This window comes from Nipponia nippon, unplaced genomic scaffold, assembly GCF_047370975.1.
Source record: "Nipponia nippon isolate SJK-2023a ecotype South Korea unplaced genomic scaffold, ASM4737097v1 scaffold_15, whole genome shotgun sequence".
NCBI classification, from domain to species: Eukaryota; Metazoa; Chordata; class Aves; order Pelecaniformes; family Threskiornithidae; genus Nipponia; species Nipponia nippon.
This window is the reverse complement of record NW_028262331.1, coordinates 6,889,457-6,903,568: the sequence shown is the minus strand read 5'-3', so window position 1 is coordinate 6,903,568 and position 14,112 is coordinate 6,889,457. Positions and strand designations below refer to the sequence as shown.

Below are 14,112 nucleotides of genomic sequence, written 5' to 3'. Positions count from 1 at the left end.
TAATAATATTTTACTACACAAAGCAGATGAAACTAAAATTGAGAAGAGTATATTTGGATTTATTAGTGTTTTTCAGTTTTCTGTGTATTTATATGGGAATCTGCATTTGTAAAAGATAGAGGTAAGGCTTCTCATGTATTTGGCTAACCTGAATCTGTGCTGTAGATAAAGATTTCAGTCTCTAAAGTGGGATCCCAATACTTTCCACAAGCTTTATACATACTTCAAAGAATAAAGCGAGGTCGCACACATCTTAAGCTGCTTTCATTCCTAGGTAGGTGACACACATTTGAATTATTAGAAGTACAAAACTACCTCAAAAAAAAAAGTCCTGCTGTTCTTTGATGAGAGCAGGAAATCCATTCTCAGAGTCAACTTTTCCTTTTCTCCAAATTAAATTTATTGCATTACAGGAAAACAAACAAACAAAAAAGCTTCATGGAAGTTGTGGGCAGTTGGACAATGGGAAACCCAGAAGTTCAGTATCATAGAATGGCTCATGGACTGAGTTAGGTACATAGCAGTGAACTGTCAACCAAAATATTAACTTAGATATATAAAATGGCTGCAGCTAGTTAGCATTGAGGAAATCCAACATTAGCAAATAAGAGAAGTTTCTCTAATCCTTGTGTAAAAACAGCATATATAGGGATGGTTTCTAATAGATTGCATTTAAAAAATTAACATACAGCTTTTATCTAGTTGTCTCAAAACACACAATTTTTTAATAGGTGAATGATTAAAAACCAACAGAATTTTTAAATCTGGAAAGATAAAAAAAGCATTTGTGGAGAAACAGATAAGAGGGCTAAACATGCTGGAAAAGAGAGCATAAGGACAGAGTGCTACTAATACAAGCCACCAATATATCCTAACATATAAGATAATAATGACTGCAGTTTTTGAAGAAGCTCAGGTTAAAAAGACACCTGAAATGCAACCTTCTGCCCCAAATATTGAACAAGGCAGCAGTTTATCAGAGCAGTGCAACGACTAAATGGCAACCTCTGCTTCCTTGATGTCATTTTCAGAGCAAGGCTGGCAACAGTAGCTTGGCGAGACCGTCCTTCTGAGCCGGCAGAAATGACTTTGAAAGTACCCAATCATGGTCATAAACTGTCCTTGAATGAGAGCTTGGGAATGGGATCACCACTAACTTACCACAGCTGAACGGATCCTGGAAGACCGTCCCTTTCACAAGCCTGGACACAGGCAGCATACATGTACTCATATTGTAACTACTATAACAGGATATTGTTCAACGCCTTTTGCACACAACTTTCCAAGCCTTGCGTATCTGCATTTCTACATCTGTGAAACTGCCACCAGGTAATGGCTCCCAGTGGCTTTAGAATATATTGATGGAAGTCTACTATACTTTAACTAAATACCAGCATTTCCTTCCAAAAAGGCCCCAGAAAGATGACTTATCTCTAGGCTACCCGTAGAGAAATCTGAATGAGAAGCAGCTTTCCACAAGAGATGCAACCAAGCTGCTTTTGCAAATACAGTGACAAAATCACTTTTACCTTTTACACATTTTTTTAATGGTTTTACATCCGTTATGTCTCAATACGTTTCAGATGAGACATGCTTCTGCTCACTCTCCTGGAAGATTAGTTGCTTTAAGCAATGCTTGGAGCTCTATGATTTTATTTTTCATTTATTTCTTCACATTTCACAGGGAACTTCCCTTATGAAGCAAACTGAATGTCACCATCCCGAGATTCAAAGTCAGTCTTTCTTTGGCATCAGCCAGAGCAGGTCACTAGTGGGCCACAATTAAATCCCTGCAGCATGCTCTGCTTGGAGCTGTACTCTGAAAACATGTAGAAGCTGAAGATAAGAAGCAGCTCCATGTTGAAATAAATGGGGGTTCATGCCAACAATATGTTGCTTCAGAGCAGCAAAATCAGTTCTATTGCCAGTCAATTCCAAACTGCGGGGGCTTTGGGGTGGTTTCTTCTTTTTGTTTTTAAAGTCTTTTATACTCAAAAGTGCTGGTGTCTCAATACTCCCCTCCGCTGAAACAGGTGCTGCAAATGAGATAATCGGAGGGTTTACAAAAATGTAAAGCTGGTCCTGACAGAGCTTTTTCTCTCAGTAATCCTCAGAATTCCCTGCAGGCAGAGTCACAGTCTTTAAAAATTCAGGCCATGCTATATAGTTCACTCTTTCTCACTGGTATTTTTAAAGGGTATTTGGAAAATTTTGCTGTGGACTATTTTGCAGTTGGCAGAAGTTTTACGCTGGACAGATAGTCCATTTTACTTGAAATTTTTTATTAAAGATTGAGAACCTAGACATTTCTTTATTAGTCAGTCCACATGCATTTATTAATGAAAGTCTTAGAACAAGCCTAAAATTATTCCCATTTTATGGCTAGAAAAACTAGATTAAGAATTTATCCTAACTCTCACAGGCAGTCAGCATCAGCAGAAACAACGCTAGGTCTCTTGGATCTTATGGCTTGGCTATCCATCAAAGGAGTAGTTCACCAGTCCTGTAGAACAAACTTCTAGGAAACACATTCTGCTGACTATTAAAGGCTGTTTGAATAACTAAAAAGAACAGATATGTTTATTTGAGCGATGACAAGCAATATTGTTTCACAATCAAGAAACCTAGCAGTTACACTATTAAGCAAATAAAAATCATTAGCACACCTACAGAAATGAAGTTTCATAGGAAAATCCCTGTGGGGGGGCTAGAGATAGAAATTATCTGTACCCCATGTACTTTACACAAGGTAAGTTTTGATGCTCATGTCTGTGTGTAACACTATTCACTCAGCAGGACAGTCAAATTAAAGCAGAGTCATTCAAGTTGCTTTGGGAAAATGAATGAAAAAAAGAATTATGAGAACTCATTGCTAGATCTGGAGAGTAATGTGCCAGACGGCAGGTTCACCAAGACCAGAAATGCCCAGCATTTCTGAAAAATGGGGTCAGAAGTACCAGCTTTGTAGATAGGACTCTCAAAAGACAGAAGTCTGTGACTTCGGTGGGTTAAAACCCACAGTCCCCAGTGCCATTTTCCTATAATTCAGTTACTTTTCATTACATCAAAAGGTCAGACTATTTCAGAACCTTTATTACACATTCTCGTGAAATCAAAGCACAATTTTCTTCTGTGTGGGGTTTCTTTTTTAGCATGTAAAATCTGCATTGTGCTTATACTATTTTCCTTCCAACCTAATCAATCTCTGCTATTTTCAGGCAAACTATCGACTGGAACATAGAAATATCTAACAAGTTCAGTAAACTGTAAAGCATTTTCTAGCGGCGTGTAGGAAGCTATATGGCAGGATAGCCAGCTGGGCTAAAATAGAATTCTTTTCTGCCTTTCACATCAATTCACTTTAAACAACAATTTTTAGGCTTGACAGATGCTTCCATATGACTCATCTTGATTTCTTAGCTGATATCAGGAATCAAGCCAGGGTCACAAACCAGGAAAGCTGATAGTCCAATACAGTAATTGGTAACTTGGAGACAGACGGCACAGATAAAAACCTATTTGGAAATAAGACTGGGCTAACAATTAAAAACAAACTGTTTACTCTCTTTTGGTCATCCATAGCAGCTTTCCTTAGGTGTCTGCTCCTTTCAGCTCAGTGTGTAGTCTTTCTGCATATAACACATCCATCCTCTCTTTTCTCTAGTTTCTGTTACCTTGTTTTTAGTGTCTTTGAGGCTATCTCAGTGCAACCTTCCTCCATGACTCCTCCAAGTGGAGACACTTGCTGGATTGTCACTGGTACAAAGCCTAGCTTTCATTAAAATCGGATTAAAAAGCCCACCAAAAAAAAAAAAAAATCACAAGCCAGATCACCTTCTTCCACCCAAACACAACTCAAAGGAACAGAAGAGAGATGCCCGTTTCCCAAAACCTCATCTCTAAGGCTCTTCTTGCTTTTGCTGGCCAAAGAAAGAGAAACAATTATAAACCTGACCCCAAACACTGAGCAGCAGTTTCCTCTGGTCTGCCTCAGCAGACTTGCTTTCCAATCTCATTTGCAGCTGAATTTTCATGTTTTGCTGGTAGAGTACCAGGAGACAAGACATCACTTGGAAATTTTCATGTCCAGACTGCATGCTACAGCAGGGCAAATTCTGCTGGTTTTATGCATGCCTCAAGCAAAGGTGGTTTTAGTATTATTATTATTTAACTTTCAAAAGTGGAGAAAAATCTACTGTAATAATACAGCTAGGCAGTTATAGAATCCAGGTGCTTTTGCAAGTAGTTTAAAATGTTGATAAATTTTAGATATAAAACAAATACACAGAAATTAAGACACATACATGCCCAAGGTAACCCAACTAATCATTGGGAAAATACAAAACAAAATACCAGTCCCAGGATTTAATCACCAGTGGCTCTGATACAGCTTGAGAGTCACATCTGCAAAATCTTCATTGTGCTAAGGTTGCCTGAAGATTGTATCCTCATATGAAAATTACTCTTCGGGGTTTCAGTTTGCTTTGCTTTTTTTGTTTGTTTAATTGCTCTTCTGTAGGACTCAAACTCAGAAAAGCACTTTCAATATGGCATCAGATGAGATTTTTCTTTACAGGGCACAAGGTTCCCTTCCTCTACAGTATAAGGAACTACTGCAGAGGCAGTTCATTTCCCTTCCCTTCATGGTATCAGATGGAACCACACAGACAATGGAAACTCCCTTGGATCTCCCAAGGACTAAGTTACTTTACCTGTGGTTACAGCGGTAAGACAATGTCACATTTTTGTGTTGTTTAAGGTGTTTCTTGCTTATTTCCTTAGTGTGTTTTCAATAATTCTCTAAAATTGATATTTATTAACTGGTATATAAACATACCAAAAGGTTACAAGGACATGTACATTACATCAGAAATGGGCTAGGTGAGGACAGTTCCAGCCAGCCACAAATGACAGGTTTCTGGCCATCAGCTCAGCTTCTGAAACCATCCCAACAAAACTGCCAGACTCCAGGTCAGCAACTGCAAAACTCCATGTCTCAACATTGCTCAAAATAAAATCCTCTTCCCACAGCAACCATTAGGGTCATTGATGACTTTTCCAGGCACAGACAGATGAGAGCAGTACAAACCCTTCTGCCCACCCTCCTCCACAGAAGTTCTCCCTGGAGTTTTGAATTTGTCAATCTTTTATTCTTAGTTAGATCACATTAAAAAAAAAAAATCGCAGAAGTTACAACCAAAACCTCATGTGTGCATATGAGCAAAGGATTTATTTAGCTGCATTTCTCTTGTCCTTGTTCCATATTACTGGCCACTTATAAGACAGGAAAAAACAGATAGCTTTGCTGCTTCTCTAGATAAAATACCCCCAGAACAGTCATCCAGCACAGTGACTGATGCTTAAAAATCAAGCCAAAGCTGTACTTTGAAATGTCTGGGAACATGCTCCTCCTGTAATTTAAATTGTGCTGTTTGTGCATGGATACTCAATCTCCTCCTCCCCCTTCCTCACACTGATTATCTAACCAGTCACCATTACACATCTCAGAAGAGAAACTATGCTACCTCCCTATGACCCCGATCTTATATACAACACGGGGATAAGGAAACAAAAAATCCCAACCTATCTGTAATTTTCCTGCTCATTAGCCCTCCAGAAGGACAGTGGCAAATACCAGCTGGATGGTGTGATACCTGAGGAAGCTGTGAAGCACAACTGTATGCTGTAAACAGTCCACCATGCTTCCCTGGTTTAAGTAGATGTGTTGTCTTGGTAAGGTTGAAAGGACAAAAGACTGATATGATCTTTCACTAACTCCAGGGCAGAGATGTAGACTTAAATGTGGCAATTCTGAATCATATTCATCGCATTACTGATGGATGCACGCAAGCAAAATGACATAATCAGAAGGGTACGGTGGCAACATGCATTTGTAGGAAGACCCATAGGGGCAGCAGATTCTCATCCTGGAAAAGTGTACACAAAAACATGTAGTGGCAGAATGTATACACAGACGTTATGCAATAAATTCCAAATTTTATCAAGTCACATCAAAACTACATCTAGGAAGTGATTCCACGCTACAGAATTTGGAGAACACATTTTTGTAAGTTGTAGCTCTCTCATTATTTCAATGTATGACAAGCAGGGAAAGTTTCCATAGTGCTAACATCCACCCTTTGGAGACATAAGTCAAAGGAAAGATTCAGGAAGGGTAAAAATGATGCATTGATTCCAAACTTCCTTTTTGAAGTTACAACCATGTTATAATCGCAAAGAATTAGGTCACTCTGGGCTTTCCCCAATATGACTCTGCCCTGAATAGATGGGTTTAATTTACATTCAGTATATTGCAGGTTGAGAACAAAATGTTTTAGAATAATTTCAAGGTAGCTACTGCTCATTAATCCAGGTTCTTTGAACTACTGTCCCAGTGAATACAGCACAAAGCAAGTGACACATACGGTTAACACTTCATGTTTTGCCAACCTGCAAGAACGAAGAAAAGAAGGTTTTATTTTAGATAGAGCAAGAGCTATATAATTGCTAAAGAAATTAAGAATAATTACAAGTGGTTTGCCTGATAATTACCTGTCATTACTTTTTTCTGTAGCATAGAGGGTAGATACAAGAAAGAAGGAACGATCATGGGTTTTGGAATGGCAGACAGAGATGCGCAGCATGTGGCTACATGGTAATCCTGACTGGAACACGGACAGCTTCTCTGTCCTCTCCAAGCACGGAGGGATGATATCGCAGTCAATGCACTGGCTTGGGATTCCACTCGATTCTATTCTCAGCTCCAGCACAGATTTATTGTACTACCTCAGCCATGTAATCTTTCTATGCTTTAGTTTTTCCGGTTATAAAAATGGGATCATAATTGTTCACTAAATAGCATATTTATGAAGATACACTCATTCATGTGCCTTGGAAAGGAACCCCACAGGGAAAAAAAAATAAAAATGAGGTGAATCAACATCTGTCACATGGCATGCAAGTGAGCAGCCCCACAGATTGCCACATGCTGGGATGTCTCCCTGACTCCCATTTTCCATCCATCACAATGCAGAGAACTAATTGAGATCTGGAAGCTATCCCTCAAGGAGATATTTATCCTCCATTAAAGTGCAGAATAGACCACTTATTAAAGTGAATAAACTAGGAACTTCTGAACATTTATACGAGTGACAGTGTGAACTTCTAACAGAAAGGATTCTTTGCAAAGACAAGGACATAACTCCAAAACCGCAGGAGAAGCTAGAGGACTTCTGCATTTTAAAAATATTCATACCAAACAGGAACAGAACAGATTTAGGCAACAGTATCAACGGTTTACAACTGTGACTTGGGGGACCACTCATGGACTGAAAGACCCACCTTGGTGGGCTACATAATGAAATTAAATTGTTTTAGAACTGAACTAGAAAGGGAAGGGGTAGTACATACATCTGTGCATGCTAGGATGAGGTATTCCTTTGTTAGTTATCTGTGAAATTGTGAAGACAAAACCCACTATATTTCAGCAAATCAAATATCCTCTCTCCCACTGAGGCTACAGGGGCAGAGAGCAGTTTATAATTTAGAAAGGGTAGAAGAGGAACATGCAAAACGGCCCCTTTTGGAGGCGAGACAGAAAGGATTAGTAAGGGACATCTAGAAGAACTTAGACTGTGTACAAGAGAAAGGGGTAGAGAATCCCTGTTTTCAAACCAGTTCTACCAGTAATCCTTTACTGTTACACATACAGGGCTTAATTAACACCTCTACACTTTTGCCATATTACATGCTATATACATGCTATTATTATTACTATTGTTACTATGATCAAGCTTCAGTCCATAGTACAATTTTAAGGACAACTGTTAAACTGCGACAATTAAAAGGTCCTGCTGAGAATCTGAACAGCTCTTTGCTGTAGTGTTGTAAGAGGGTACCCGTCTGGCGTGCTCCCCAATGCTTTCACTGATCCCCTGCAGAGACGCTAGCTGCCAAACCTATTTGCTTAGCAGCTTGTTCCTTTCTGCCCTTTCTTGACTGGACTATGTGAACATGCAGTAGCAGAGGAAAGTCTGCTCGTACTCCTGCTTCATTTGACTGTTGGAGCACAACCTTAAATTGCCAGAGAGAAAGCAGAAACAGGCGCAGAAACAGCTTCAACTCTTCTGTGACTAAAATCTGTAGCTGAGCAGAAGACAAATACAGCAGCCAGCTCTCACAGGCTGCCACGGTGGGATTTTTTTTATTGTTGTAATGGCTTTTAGACCACCCCCAGCCCATTTTCAGCTAACACAGAATTGTTCACAGTGTATATTTTTTGTTTCATGCAATTTAGTTTTACAGTGAGATACTACCAAAAAAAACTGTTGTTGAGCAAAGCAGGTCCATTCACTCTAAGAATACGTTACTGATCCTAGAACCCTTCTAGAGAGAATACTGTTTCCATCTTAAAAAATAAAAGATATTAAAATACTTACAGTAAAAGCTTGTCCTCTTTTCTGCATTAAAAAGAAAACTGTCTCCTACTAGCTTCTGAAAGCATGTGCAAGCCAGACTGAAAATTCAGGGCTTGAGTGCTTCCCTGGGAGGAAAACCACATTGCAGCGAGACACAGAGAGCTGCTTGAGAAATGATTCACATACGGAAGCAAGCTGGCTTCACCAGCGCTTTGGCATTCAGCACACACGCACACACACATATGCACACTTGCTTACTCAGGGGAATGAGAAATATTATATTTTCATCAAAGCAAGGAGGATTTATGCAAGAAAGCCATTTGTATCCCACCTCCAAAACACTGAGATGCTTCAATCCGTAAAGCAGACGGAGAGTTTCTTTCACTATCCCATCATCTCCAACAGCAGAACTGGACACTGGGCAGACAGCATAAAACCCAGACTAGCCTGCATGATCCAATCAAGTAAAAACATGCAGTACATACAATGCAGGAAGGGCAAGGAGGTGGCCATAGAAAGGCGGCATTTTTCAGAGGAAACCACAGAAGCAGCTTTCAGAAGCTTTTATATTCCACGCTAATAACATCTCCCCCAGAGTGCCAGCAATCACAGCCAGGACACCTTACGACATTTCCCTCGCCTCCATCATTGCTTCAAAAAAGTGGAAGAGTGTGTGTGTGCGCAGAGAAGGAAGATACATTAAGACAGAGACTTTTACACAAGAAGTAACTAGAATCAGTCCTGAGTGACTTCTCTTGAGCTGCCCAAGAAGAAGTGTCAATCTGTTCTTTATTTACAAGAGAGCAAATAAGGGACAAGAGTGAGCAATGCTCAAGAACATTCCTCTTAAGCTTTCTGAAGAGAACTTAGCGTCTGAAAACAGGAAGGAAAGGCCCAGAGGTCTTAACAGAGTTAAAGCAGGCAAAGATAGTATCAAGTTGGAGGAAACAGAGGGGATGCAAAGAGAAATCGAATGCAAATCTGAATTTCAAACACAGAAACCTAAGGTGTTTAGAACAGGGCTTTTTGTTTGACTCTGTCCAGAGAGGGGGCTGCTCACTCTCTGATGTCTCTGAACTAAGACATTCGGACTGTGACTACAGATCAGGAATTCTCTCCTGAACTGCAGAGAGGGATCCTTTCCCAGTAGTGGGAACCCAGTATATAAGCAATGTTGATGCTACAGTAGTAGTCTCACAATAGAGATAAGGAAGATTTACAATATGAGCCTAAACAGAGTTGCTGTATCTGAATAGTTCAACCTTTCTGCACCCTCTGGAACTCCTTACTCTACATACCAAAGGGGCTTAAATGAAGCTAATGTTATGCCAAGAGTGAATTTACATTTCAGTTCAGTGTTGGCATGGCTCCTGTTATCGCAGAGTAACCAAACCTTAAGACACAGACTGAGTTCAAGCTGAATCCCTTCTGAAGGTTATGGATTTGGGATCCAACTTTCTCGTGATAGTCTTAAGAGTGAGGAACTCGGATCTTAAAACACCAGAACAAGAAAAAGACCACATCATTACTCATTTAGCATGTGATAATCGTCTATGTTTGGCAGGTCTCAAGCAGACTTTATTAGTTGTAAGTCCCTAAGCATTCAACCAGTCATGCCAGGTGCTCTGAGTTCACCGACACCCGCAGTACCAATCCTTCTATCCAGCCTACTTTGCCAGTTTCTTCAGTACCCGAGGACAGGCTATGTGGTCACAGATAGAAGAACTTATCCATTCTGTATTTTTATACATCTAACATTTAGGGTTTTTGAGATTATTCACAGCTCAGATAAGAAGGCAGTACTTTCTCATTCACATTAACAAAGTTCTTGGAGATATTGTGATCTACATGCACTGTGTTTCTCCTCCCTGAGGAAGTGACACTACACTTAGTGATGAATGCATAGGCAATGAGGTCACTTAGGTACCCGGCGGAGGGACTGCAAGTCACTCCCTCTGCTTTGATTAGGGACCACTTCAAAACTGAAGACACATCTGAAAAATACTGACTCAGAAGCAAATGACTGCAGGTCCCTGGACCCTGCACTCATAAACGGGAGGGACATCAGTTGCATACACCTTGCTGAAAAGCTTCTTTGTCTGAAGAAAACAAACACTTTTTGGACTGCAACACACTGCCTCTTTGCCATTGCTGGTGAGCTTGTATGGCCTCAGTGGGAGAGCAGCGTTGTCAGCTCAATAGGTTTTCCTATCCTTCAGCCAAGAGAAATAAAGAACTGAAATGAGGGGAGTGGGGAGAGGAGATGAGCTACTATATTTCATCCACCAAGATATTTTTAGCTTTGATAAATACAACTTGAGCAAAACCTAAAAATGAAAATGCTTGGACGTGAGGAGACAGTCACAGCATTTACATGCTTCAGCTTTGGCAGACAGGCTGGAATAGTGGCACACAATTTCCTTAAACCCAACAAGATCAGACAGTGTATTTGTTTATTTAGAGGTTTTCTACTAGCATTTATTGCTATAATTATCTGATCTCTTTACTTAGACCAAAGAATAAATCAGCACAAAACCTTCTGAATTGAAAAATTGCCTTACTCTTTAATGAACAAAGAGCCCAGAAACAGACAGCTACAATGAGTTGGCCATGGTCATAAAGAAAGCCTGTGGCCTGTCCAGGGCCTTAACCATAATTACTTTCACACAGCCGGGATGAGAAAACAATATCAAGTAGCAATATAAACTTTTTTAAAGAATCTGCCAGGTTCTCACCCAGCTGGTAAATTTGGTTGACAGACAAAATAACAGTGAGCATATTGCTTGCATGCTGCTCAATCCACTAGCTCCCATGACTCTGCAGCAAGGTGGGAGAGAATCAGACCAAACCCCACTAATCAATACACCTTTAAAATACTGCATTTGAGGAATTCACATGCTTTATGTTGCAACCTGCACTGCCGGTGCAATTTTACAAGAACAAATACGGATGAGACACAACTTAATGAAATGGGCAAAGGGCAGAATTTGTAGTGGCGTAGCTCATTTGAGAAGCAAATGTACAGAAAGAGAGTGTGGAAAAAAAAAAGGCTCTCACACAAGATTTAACGTAGAATAAGATTTAAAATATCTTTGCATTTACAGATATTTATTCTATATTTAACTGCTTTTGTGCATGCAACAACCTTAATTACAAAGGAGAGAGATTCCATAAACAAGGCGATTATGTCAATAACAATGTCTTTTTAAAGCAAGTCTCTAATTCAGTTAAGGCTTGGAACATTTCTGTCTGGAGTTATAAAACCAAAAGGAATTACAAAGGAAAGTCTGCATCAGACAGTGGTTATTAGTGCAGTCAGGCCATGGCTTTGGGACAGCATTTCTTCCTTTTTGTGCATAACTGATACAAACGTCTTTATTTTCTCAGTTCCACTACAGATGTCAGGAAGTTCAAGCAGCTAGTGGACATGTGCAGAATGAATCATGGGCACCACTTTCCATTTTGACAAAAACAACTGCTGTTCAGTTAACAAGATGCTGCTGATCAAATGGGTGGATATAAAGAGTGAACTCCTGCAACTGTTGCCAAAAAGGCTCTGCCAGTGCATGAAAGCTGTGTGTGCTGACTTGGAGAACTCCGATTTCTCCCCCCCCCTCCCCCCGTTCTTGAGAGACTATTATACAGTTTCATGTCCCACTGTCCCATTTATATACCTGAGGAGCTCAGCCTGTGGCATGGCTACCAGCTTTGACCTGCAACTAGAGAAAATATTTGTTGCTGGAAGAGACTAGAATCATTAAATTTGGAAAAAAGGCAGATATGTTTTATGGAACATGGAGTGCTACAGGAGACAAGAAAAACAGCTTCCTCTGGTGTCTATTGCCAAAATTTCAGAAGACCAGACAACAACTTTAAAATTTCCAAGGGAACAGCCACTAAGTAAGTCAAAAATAGAATTAGGAAGCTGCCTGTTTCAAAACTCAGAGTCTGTAAGAGACGCCAGCTTTTTTCATAATTTCTGTCATTTCTGAGCAGAACACTGAAGAGTTAACAGACATCTATCTACCAAAAGAAAAGCCAACCCACAGAAAAAGGCAAAATGAGGAAGGAAATCTACGTAGTGAAGGAGTATTCATTGTATTTCATATACTTAAAATAAAAGTCTCTGATCACTTTTGCACACGTTTATCCAAAATTTATTTTTCTCTGCAATTTTCAAATGTCTGCACTTTCTTAACCATCAGAGACACATCAACAAACCAAGGATAGTTTTACTGCAGTCACCGTTCTATTCAAAATGCAGATAAATCTAAATATGTGAAAAAGGCAATACTCAGTCCTTTTCCCTGAAAGGGGAAGATAAGACTTTCAGTGGTTTGTTGTTTTTTTTTTACTTAACTGAATTTTTTTATTTCAATGACTAAATGAAAGACTTAGGGGAAAGGGAATATCTCCATTCCTTATTATTCCTTACTGTTAATTTTCTGATATATAGGTTATAATGTGGCATTCATTAACAATTCATAGAGAATTACCATATTCAAGTAGCACAGCAAGTTCTTACTTACCTACACAGGCAAAATACTGCACAGCCCTACTTGTTGCCTTTGCTTATTGTCCGAGAGGGATCACATGCTGGAAAAGCTTGCATTTTATCACCTAACAGGAAAGGAATTACAACAGGTATCCATTAGAAACGCTAAGGAGCTTTGAACAGAAAACCATTTCATTATGCTTTTGCTGATCGCTGACAACGGAGAGCTGTGCAGGAAAATTAAGGACTGGGGAAGATGTGTGCTGGAGGCTGCCTTAGAATTAAAAAACCCCAACGGGATGGTGAAGGAATGCCCCACTGCTTTGAAATTTTTTGGTGCATTTCAGGGTGATGCAAATAAAAGACCTGAGTTGTCAGCTTTGTTTCAGAGGGACTTGCACTGGAACTGCTGACAGCCCCTGAATGGAAGCAGAACTGCAGGGTATGCCTAGATGCAGAGTGCATCACAGGGAGCGCAGCAGCAACAAAAACTAGGACAAATTAACACAGAAACTGATGAAGCACAAGGAGTTCAAGTCGCAGGAGAGGAACAAGCCCTCTAATGTAGATCAGGATTTCAGAAAAAAAGCTATTGGTAAGGTTTGATTCCTCATATAGCAATGTCTTAGAGTTCCTGTCTTGTTCTCACTCTCTGCATCTTTTACAGATTACTTGAACAGAATCAGCTAATCGTAGCAGTAGCTTAATAACTTATCTATTTCACAGGTAGGGGGAAAAAAAGGCACTTAAATTACTGACAGAATACCACGAGCTAGTAAGCCTCTACAGTGCCTGTTGATTTTAGCTCCCATGTAATAAGTCAGCCGTTTTGCAAAAGACCTGAATATCGTTATACATAGGCACCCAGAATCAGAGCATAAAAGTTTGGCCTTGGTGACCTAACCAAATCCAGAAAAAAAGGGAGAATCTAAATTAAAGTTCAGCAATTCCTTGCTTCCAGACAGCTTGTATGAACGAACATGTTTGCTGCTGCTTAAACTTATAAATCAACTTAGCACACTTAAGAAATGTAACCATGCAGCTAAAATTTGAAGTACCCAAACACTGAGATACTCCCAGTATTAACCCCAGTGTTAACAGAATAACGATTAAGAAACATGCAGTGGTATAATGCAAGCAAATTCCATTCTGAGATCATTGTTCTGCTTTAAAGATTTCTTATGAAAATTATTTCATTGA

General features: G+C 39.7%; 1 protein-coding gene across 5 annotated transcripts in view; it reads right to left on the bottom strand.

The window, feature by feature from the left end:
- SPECC1 (sperm antigen with calponin homology and coiled-coil domains 1) overlaps positions 1–14,112 on the bottom strand; it is a 102,940-nt gene that overhangs the window by 82,598 nt on the left and 6,230 nt on the right. The window contains exons 2-3 of one of the 5 annotated variants that reach the window (XM_087751653.1): positions 12,947–13,037; positions 1,530–2,036 (exon numbers count right to left, since the gene is read on the bottom strand). The exons of 1 other annotated variant lie outside the window; for it this stretch is intronic. The gene's annotated coding sequence lies outside the window, so the exon portion shown is untranslated. Of the gene's footprint in view, positions 1–1,529; positions 2,037–8,438; positions 8,578–8,748; positions 8,766–12,946; positions 13,038–14,112 lie in introns of those variants that run through there. 3 more of the 5 variants (XM_087751651.1, XM_087751657.1, XM_087751652.1) reach the window with 3 other exon arrangements.